Genomic DNA, 9,094 nt, shown 5'->3' on the forward strand with positions numbered 1-9,094 from the left:
CTCTTGTTACCAGCATAATCATGATCACTACCCTTTTCCACCTTTCCACAGCCAGTTTCCAAACTTGGAGAGGAAGCTGGTGCAGTTCTTTCCAATGCTGCTGCAAAGGGGCCATGATGAGGGCTGGCTTGGCACTTCAGATACTCATGTGCAATCCCCGTACCTTCTCACCCTCAATGCTTGGTATTCTTTTATTTTAAAGAGGGTTTTTAAAGCATTTTTTATATTTTTATTTCTTCAGGCTTTTAGTCTAACTGCTTGCAATCTACCCAGAAAGAACAGTTATTGGGTGGGTTGGAACTGTCATCAATACATAATGAATCTGGTGGCCACAGTTCCTCCCCACCTCCTTTTAATAATAACAATAATATTTTTAAAGGCCCAGCAATCTCTGCAAGCTTGGCTCAGGGCTCTGTCGCCATGCTGCGGTTGCTATGCAAACAGGAGCCGGTGCCCAGGGGAACTCTGCAATGTGATGGCCTGGCTCGGTTCCGAGGGGCACTCTGGCCCCTGTTTGCATAGGAATGATGGTGAGGCCACTGAACTTAGCTGCTGCTTGAAGCACTGGCCCAGGTTTGCTTTTCTTAAGAGGAAGGAGGAGGAGAACGGACTCCTCTGCACCTTGTAAAAACATAAGCTAAGGAAACAAGCTCTGATGCACCGCCCTGCAATGGAAAAAGTCCCATCCTGATCCTCAGGAAGGTTTCTGCCACTCCATGAACCCCCTGAAACGGCAGACATTCCAAAGGCCACGTGTTCAGTTGAACTGGTCATTGCATGTTGCATTGTTACACTCGGGAAAAGGTGCTTGGGAGATTTGCTGCCTGAAGAGCCCACGGAATGTAACCAGCCTTGGACTCTGCACTCCTTGACTTCGGAGGGATGAGGCAGATCCCGTCTGCTGTTCTCCTTTAGGTAGCAGCATGCTTCCACTCTCTCCCATTGTCCAGGTCCCCAGTGGCCACAGTCAAGCAGCTGCACCTCCTAAACTGATACTTGCATCCTCTGTGGCATCACAAGGCCTTCACTGACAGTAGCTCAGCCCATACTAGGTCTCAGTTAAGTTCCCTCCTTGCCTATTTCAGACTTCAGACTACATTAATTGTGCCAACAGCTCCAGGTTCGGTTGGCTTCTTGCTGGGGTTTTGAGGGCATAATGCGCCAGAGTGGATAAAACTGCTTTTCATTGTTTTGCTTTTGCTTTTAGACCCATACCCTGTTCCATCCATACCCTGGACTCTATTACTTCTCTGATGATGTCATCTGAGAGCGAATGACTGAATTTTGCATCTAACAATCCATTTTCTGATATTGTGGAGTGAGGAGGGTTTTATTTTACCCAAAAATAGACTCAAAGCAGCTCACAGGATACGATCAATAACACATTATAATGTATAATCAGATCATGAAACACAAAAACAGCTGCTGCACAGCAGCCCTAGTCATTATGACTGCAATGGAAGGGCAAAGTATGCATTTTTTCCAACAAATTCACCATAAAATTAAACAGCTCAAAAGAGGTCAGTAGAAACAGTACAAAATGTAAACAACCACTCACAACGTACAAAATCAGCCCTCATCAGAGCAGCCCGTGTATTGTGACTGCACTGGAAGGACGGGTTATACATTTTCTCAGTAAATGCATCTCTAAATACAAATCATAGCACAAAAATACAGTCCCTTCATATCATCATCAACATTGCCATGAAATTCACTTTACCAACCAGCAGCTGCAATTTACACTAGCAGTTGGATTAAAACTGAACAGCAAGGCTGAAAGGCCTTCTTGAAGAGGAAAATGTCAGCTAGGTACCTAAACTTAATGAGGCCTAGTCTTATTTTAATTTGCTTGGAGGGCCCTTGGATCAATATAGCAGAATGTAAGTTAAAGAAAGCAAGTGAGCAAGCAAGAAAGCACATATTAGAATGTGACACACAGTTTAAAAGGCTAGTGAACACCTTAGTGAATTTCAAGTAAGAATAAGTGATAAATTAGTTTCAGTGCATTCAGACTTTACCCAGTTTACACTGAATGTAGACCCAAATGCAATCTGTGCCCAAAATCCATACTTTTCTGAACTTGTGGACAAGAGAAATGAATTTGGATTTGCATGGACACGTTTTAATCAATGGGGAAAATGAACATAATTGAAGGATACATTTGAAAAATGTACACAAAAGTACACACACATTTTTGTGCAAAAAGAAAAAACAGCAACACTCAAAATCTATTATAAACCTGAGCTGAAATAGCAGTTGTGGCAGAATTCAAAAACTACATAGCCCTAATTGCTAGTGAATTTCCACTGGGTTTCATTTGCAATATCTTCTGGAACAATGTCTTACATAAGACTGACTTAGGTAAGGCTACAATCCTATACACACATACTTAAGAAGAAGCCCTGTTGGACTTTATCAGGCGTGCTGCCCAGTAGACGGCATAGGACTGCAATGTTGAAGTATAGTTTATTTCTAGGTCACCTTTCAGCCAAAAAGGTCTTCAAGGTGGCCAACAAACATACAACATTCAAACATTACAATATCATATTACTAACTGAATGGAATAATTTGGGGTGAAGCAACACTAAAAATGGCGTTGTTGAAGGATTTCATTTAAAATGGATTTTCGAAATGGAGAACTCCTTTCTAATTTGTTCAAGGACACCAATAATCCTTGCTTAATGTGTAGTTAGTCATACTTCTTTAGAACTCTTTAGTCCATGAGACAAGGTTCTATTCAGAGTTTGCCTCATGAAAGCACAAATAGAATGATTTCAAAATTGTGGGTGTCTGGAGGCCTAAGGACTTGCTGTCTTGTATTTTGGGCCTATGAATCAACTGCCTTGAGTGCCATTTTTCTTCATAAAATAGTGAGGTATGAATCCAATCAATCAATCATCACTCCTTCAGACTTTCATTAGACTGGCAACTAAAGATATAACATTTGTGTCTAACATTTTGATTGCCATCCTTTAGGGACTTGAATCAAATTTTGAAGGTTTTGGAAGATGGTGACATGGAGATCCACAAGACGACACCTTAAGTGAACTGACTTGTTCTTTTCCCATTATTGAGTCTTGCTCCATGTTTGAGGAGACCCTTAGAAAAATGCCCATTGGTGTGACCCTATGAACCTGACACAACAGAAGTGGCAGGCAGCAGGCAAACTTTTAATCCATAAAGAGCTGCCATTTAAATTTCCCAAAATGCTTAGGGAATTTCCTACAACAGCACTGTGGTAAATTAAACTGCAGGGGGAGCCCGATTATACTTCCCCATGGTACCACAGAATAAGAATATTTTGGGAGCACTGTAAGAAATTAAAATGGTTTCTCCTAGGCCTGGAAGGTCCAAGAACAGCCTGAGAAGTGCCAGGACCTTGGCAGCTATTTGCTCACACCTCATGCTAATGCCATCCATCTTTATGATGCTCTTTCTCATAATGGAGAAAAGAGTTGGGTGGTGTAGTCTGTGCAGTACCCCTGAAGATAAAGGTCGCAGCTTGAGTTTAAAGTTCGCAGCTAAAAGGAAGTAGTATACCACTGAGAGAGAGAAAGGGAAGGATAATTGAAGAAGTCTTCCCTCCAGGAGTAAATAATTAAAATGCTAATAGACCTAACGCAACTCATAAATGTTTGCTCAAACATCTCCCAGGGTAGGTGGACATGATAATGGAAGTGCATCTTGCTGTTATTTCTTCACAGCAAAGTATCTGTTATAAATACTTAGCACCATGTTAAGAGGAAAGGCTGCACCCATGTGACACAAATGCCAGAGATGTACATATCCTGAAAATATGCCACAATTATTGTGGGATCCTCCTTTTTATTTTTGAACCATAGTGTGATGGGAATTGGGGTTTATGATAGCAGTACTTCAAACCCTCTTGACTCCACCGGTTTCATACCAAAAGAAAAACTTGGTTAGGATGTGCATTCAAGCAAAATTCAAGTTTGTTGAAATGTTTCAAAATCCACCTGGACATTTGTGTCATATGAGATTGCAATCTTAGATTTTGTGTGCATTTTTTTTTCAAATGCACACATCAATTGTACACATCTTTGAAACGTACTCATTCTTCTCTGAGCAGCTGGAGTGTGTCTGTGAGTACAATACTTTTCTATCATTTTGATCTGTGCATCTCCTTGCACGCTTGGAAATGTACAAGCTTTGACCAAAGATTGCATTAGAGTCTGTGCTCAAGCCAGGGTGTGGGAACAGGGTCAATCCAGATAAAACAAACAAACTGGGGGCAGAGGTGAGACCTTTTACATCCCTAAACCGAACCTAATCAAATGCTGCAGAACTCCACTTCCACTGAATAGAAACAAAATGCTAGCTAAGCATGAAGGTCTTCCCTCAGTTACAGCTGTTACAGTTAAGATGGACGTCTATCCAGAAGGTATGTCAAGTGTGTACAAAGCAACTCAGAGTGCAATTCTATGCCTGCCCAGACAGGAAAAGGTCCTGCTTTCTAGGCACACATTGAACTACTCCCTTAATAATCCAGAAGGTCTAATTCTTTTCTAGTTCCCCTTCTGCTGACTCTCCATATCAGTCCCCACTAACAGAGGTTGTGCCCCCTTCTCCAGGGCAATTCAGCTTCTGCAATTTGAGGTGAGTATCTTACAGGTCCTCTTAGGTGGGGTGATTTGCTGCTTGCCTCCTATTCTGTTTGGGTCCCTGTGCTTAGTGATAGGTGTGAAAGGATGATTTGAAACAAGGGAGTAAAGAGATTTAAAAGGGTAACAAAGGAAATTACTTAGCCCAAAGGAGAGGAGGGGCTAAAATCAGATAGCACAAGGTATGGGGAAACAGGCACATAGGCAGGAGGGCCAAATACTTCCTGATTGTTTATTGACAAGCTGGGCAGAACAAAATGAGCCTATTGTAGCCCACCAGGGGCAGGGCTGGATTGGGAAGAAGGGCCGGAATTGGAGCAGCGCGGAGTAGGCGGGAGGAAAGAGTGTAAACTCTCAGTACCCTATTAGCCAATTAGGGGAAAGGAGGTGGGAACAAGCGGCAGGGAGCAGGGTTCAAAAGGGGGGTGTGAACATGTGCTCAGGTGAACAGAAAAATGGGAAGGAAACCATTCTTTTCTGTTCCCTTCATTGCAATAAAGTTTTAAAAAGAACTGTCTGTGTGCCTGGAATATTTTTCTCTTCCGACGGAAAGGAAAGAGTGATAGGCACAATTTATTATGCTCTGCCTGCTTGCTAGATTTTCTCTCCCCACTGCCCCCAGCAGCCCTTATTCCAGGTGGTCTGTCTCCAGATGTTTGCTAGAGGATGAGTTGGGATGCCAGAAAAATCCACAACAGATTCAAGTGGGATTGGATATCTACGAAACTGAACTGCTGATTTTCCAGATGACTGGCTTTTTCGAATTGTATGGATTCTACGGACTCACACATTGGGTTTTTTACTTTCTGGAATGGTATGCTGATTAAGTTGCAGCTATGGAAAATGAATTTAGAAAAACCAGCAAAACTGTACTTTTTCCTCCATAGGCTAAAACAGGAAAATGCACATTTGCACATTTGTGGACATGCATGTTTACACAAACATGCCGTCTCTAGCACCAACACAAATTGATAAATTCATAAAAATCTGATTCAGATTTTTCAGATGAGGCAAAAAAAGGATGCACAATAATTTTTTACAAAGTTGGAAAGGATTTATTAAAATCCATATATCCCAAATTCTGAGGCTTACCCAAATTAATTTAAAAATATGTAAAGTGATGGCCTCCACTCAGTGTAACACATATACTACATATGGGAGAGGACATCATGCTCTGGAGCAGGGGTCACCCAGCCTTCCCCAATTTGTGGAGAACATGGACTGCAGGAAGAAAAGTGGACCTATTCTTCTGGTGCTCATTCTGCTGGCCAAGGAGCCAGTTGGGTCCATTTCACCACAATGCTCTACCTACAGTGCAGTATTGCAATTATTTTCCCATCTTGAAAATAGGTGAATATGAATTTGTACATACCCTTAACAAAGAATGCATATGAAATGCATACAATATTCTTTCAACTTAACAAATGTGGATCGAGTATCCAAATAGCTTTCCATTTCACGGTGGCCTCTATATGCCGCCCTTTCAAAGACCAAATATGTTGTAAGGTCCTTGGTCTATGGCATCATAGGAAGTGAGTGCTGATGCTTCTAGAGTTGTAACGTCAGCCCTTTTATCTGCCCAAAGGGTGCAGTGAATCCATTTCCCCTTCCATTTGTTAATGTCCATCAAGCAGTGTAGTGCATGCTTATAATTAATACTGATATTGATTGTATGCCTTAGAACAAGCTTACAAGCCGTGGGACATGTAGGGAAACTTGCATTCTGGATGAGTGGCCCAGTGCCCTGGGCTAGCCAGTGTGAATGGGATGCAGAATGAATGGTGGCGTTTCTGCAGTGGAAGCCCTTGCATAACCTGACACTGGATGGCATGGGAAGAGTTCCCTTCAAGCCACTAGGCAAAATGATCCTGCCGGGGATGGTGACCACACTAAGTCACCAGGAGGTGAAGGAAGAACATCAGTGATGGCCAGCAGGCACAAAGAACATGCTTTTCACCCATAGTCGTGTAGCGATAAACAGGCCGTCAAGAGCAATCCATCACCCATCAAGGAATTAGCATGAGTCTGAGAAATAACGGGATCTTTCCCACTCCAAGAGAAGCAAGTCCAGGGAAGAGAATGTCAGGGAACCAGAGCCTGCCCAGAGCAGTGGGCCAGCTCTGGACGCAGTCCTGGCAAACAGTCTGGAATTATATTTATTTATTAGATTTATTTCCTGGTTTTTCCTTACAATGAATCCAAAGAGGCTTACAGTATTCTCCCCCTGCTGCTCTCCATCTTACTCCCACCACAACCACCCTGTGAGGTAAGTTGGGCTGTGACTGGCCCAAAGCCATCCGGTTGGTTTCCTGGCTGAGTGGGGACTAGAACCCACATTGCCTGAGTCCCAGTCCCGTGCACGTAACCACTGCACCTCACCGGCTCTGCCACAGTGGAATGCAGGCCACTTGCATCCCTTCTGCCTCCACAAGGGACTCCCATTGAGAGCCTACTGCGTGGGACAACTAACAAACAGGTGGTAGTCTAAGGGTTCCTCTCCCTTCCTTTCAGCTTCTCCCTCACTCTCTTGTTGGGGAAATCCAGAATTCCAAGCCAGGTTACTGTTTAGCATGGCTGTTACTTTAAGAAGATTCATTCTTAGCTGGACTGAGAAGCTGCTGTAGGCTAACCCTGTCACAGGGGAAATACTGGTGTTCCCATCAGCTGCAGAGTGAGGCAAAGGTGTTCATTTGTCTCTGAATGGACCCATTTAATCATCTTGTTCAACAGAGGCAAGCAGTGTAGTTGCCAGACCAATTTTTCTGAATGGTTCCTCAATCAGACACATCTGCATGTTTAAGCAGATGCAGAGGCTGATCCAAACTGTCAGGAATTCACTGAATTGACTTGTTCAATCGGGGAAATTTTCTATTCTATTGTCACTGGCATTTCTGATTGGTTTAGAGTATTGATTTGTGTATGAAGACATCCAGATGCTATTATGTTAACATTATCTGGAAATCTAATAGTCTGTACATGATTGGAAGGTTATAAAAATGTCTGTACATGGGCTGTGATTTTTGTAGTTGGCAGTGAGAACCACTTCCCGGTAGCCTATGCTGTCTTAAGTAACGGCAGTGGGCCTGAGTGATCTTTCAATTAACTGCTGAGGTTCTAGGCGAAAGGGGGTCTTTTCTTACTGAACCTGGTTATCCTATCTCACACTATCTATCTAGCTAGCTAGCTGCAAGGCCCTTAGGCTGAAGGCTCTCTACCTGTGCAGATATATAGAGTAAGATGGGGATGCAGTCAGAATTTTTGCAGTCCAGACAACATCCGGTTGAGAGTTTGTGCCTGCACTAAGTTCTCCTATGAATGAACTCTCCTTTGTCACAAAGTGTGTTGTGTGTCCATGTTAATGTAAGGCTAGGGAGTTCTTCAGCCTTAGACCCTAGCAAATGATCCTTAACCTTCCGAGATATCTGAGAAGGCAAGCACCCCCGTTGAGCTGTATTGCTACCTGAGATGCCCTAGTTTAACAGCAATAAATGATTTTTAAAAGAATGTACAGCAGTGAATATTAAAGTCCACAAACACTCGCAATAATATTAAAGTCCACAAATGCATCTGTGTCATAACCTCCTCCCCAAAAGAAGCAACCAGTTTGTGGGACATTGGGGAGATATGTGCTTAAAAGAATCATTAGCAGTATCGCACCTACAGCAATTAGCTGAATCTTTAAAGAGACACTGCAGTGCCCAGTAGACACAAGGCAAAAGCCTTTGCTGATTAAGGAGCTCTTAGGAGCGTAGATTTGACATGCTGATGCCAAAGTGAGCTCCACTGCAGAGGTATTTTGCCATGGTTCTCACACCTGTTTCTTAATTCCCCAACCAATGTCTACTTATTCTAGGCCCAGCATCCTCAGAAAGCTATCACAGGCCTTGCACTCTGACTGGGTCCAGTGCTGATGCCTAAATTGGTTCCTTCTTTTCCGAGAAGAGTCTGGCTTGGCTGGCAGCATTTACATTTCCCAGAATGCCCAGATATGACAATGTTCCAGTGCAATTTGATTAATTGAAATGGTACCCATGCACACATGGATTAGGGGGCAATTCCGTGTCAGGAACATTTTGAAAAATTAGGAACGCCTCTGCCAGCCACTCCAAACTACTGCTTTCCATCACTAGCTTCCCATGGCAGGTGGAGGCCCAGCAGAGAGCACTTTGCTGGCTGTACTTCTCACCTGGAGTCAGCTGTCCCTAATATTTATTTATTTATTTATTTATTTATTAAAACATTTCTATGCCGCCCCATTCGCCGAAGCCTTGGGGCGGCTCACAACATAAAGTTAAAATACAAAAAATAACAATATAAAATAAGTCGCCCTGGCCAGATAAAATAAGCAAATACTATTAACAATTAAAATGACGCTTAAATAAAAAGGTCTTCGCCTGGCGCCGAAAAACAAATAGCGCCAGCGCCAGGCGGACCTCTCTGGGGAGCGCATTCCATAGATTGGGCGCCACTGC

Source organism: Varanus komodoensis, unplaced genomic scaffold, assembly GCF_004798865.1.
Source record: "Varanus komodoensis strain SLA01 unplaced genomic scaffold, ASM479886v1 scaffold3, whole genome shotgun sequence".
Classification (NCBI taxonomy): Eukaryota; Metazoa; Chordata; class Lepidosauria; order Squamata; family Varanidae; genus Varanus; species Varanus komodoensis.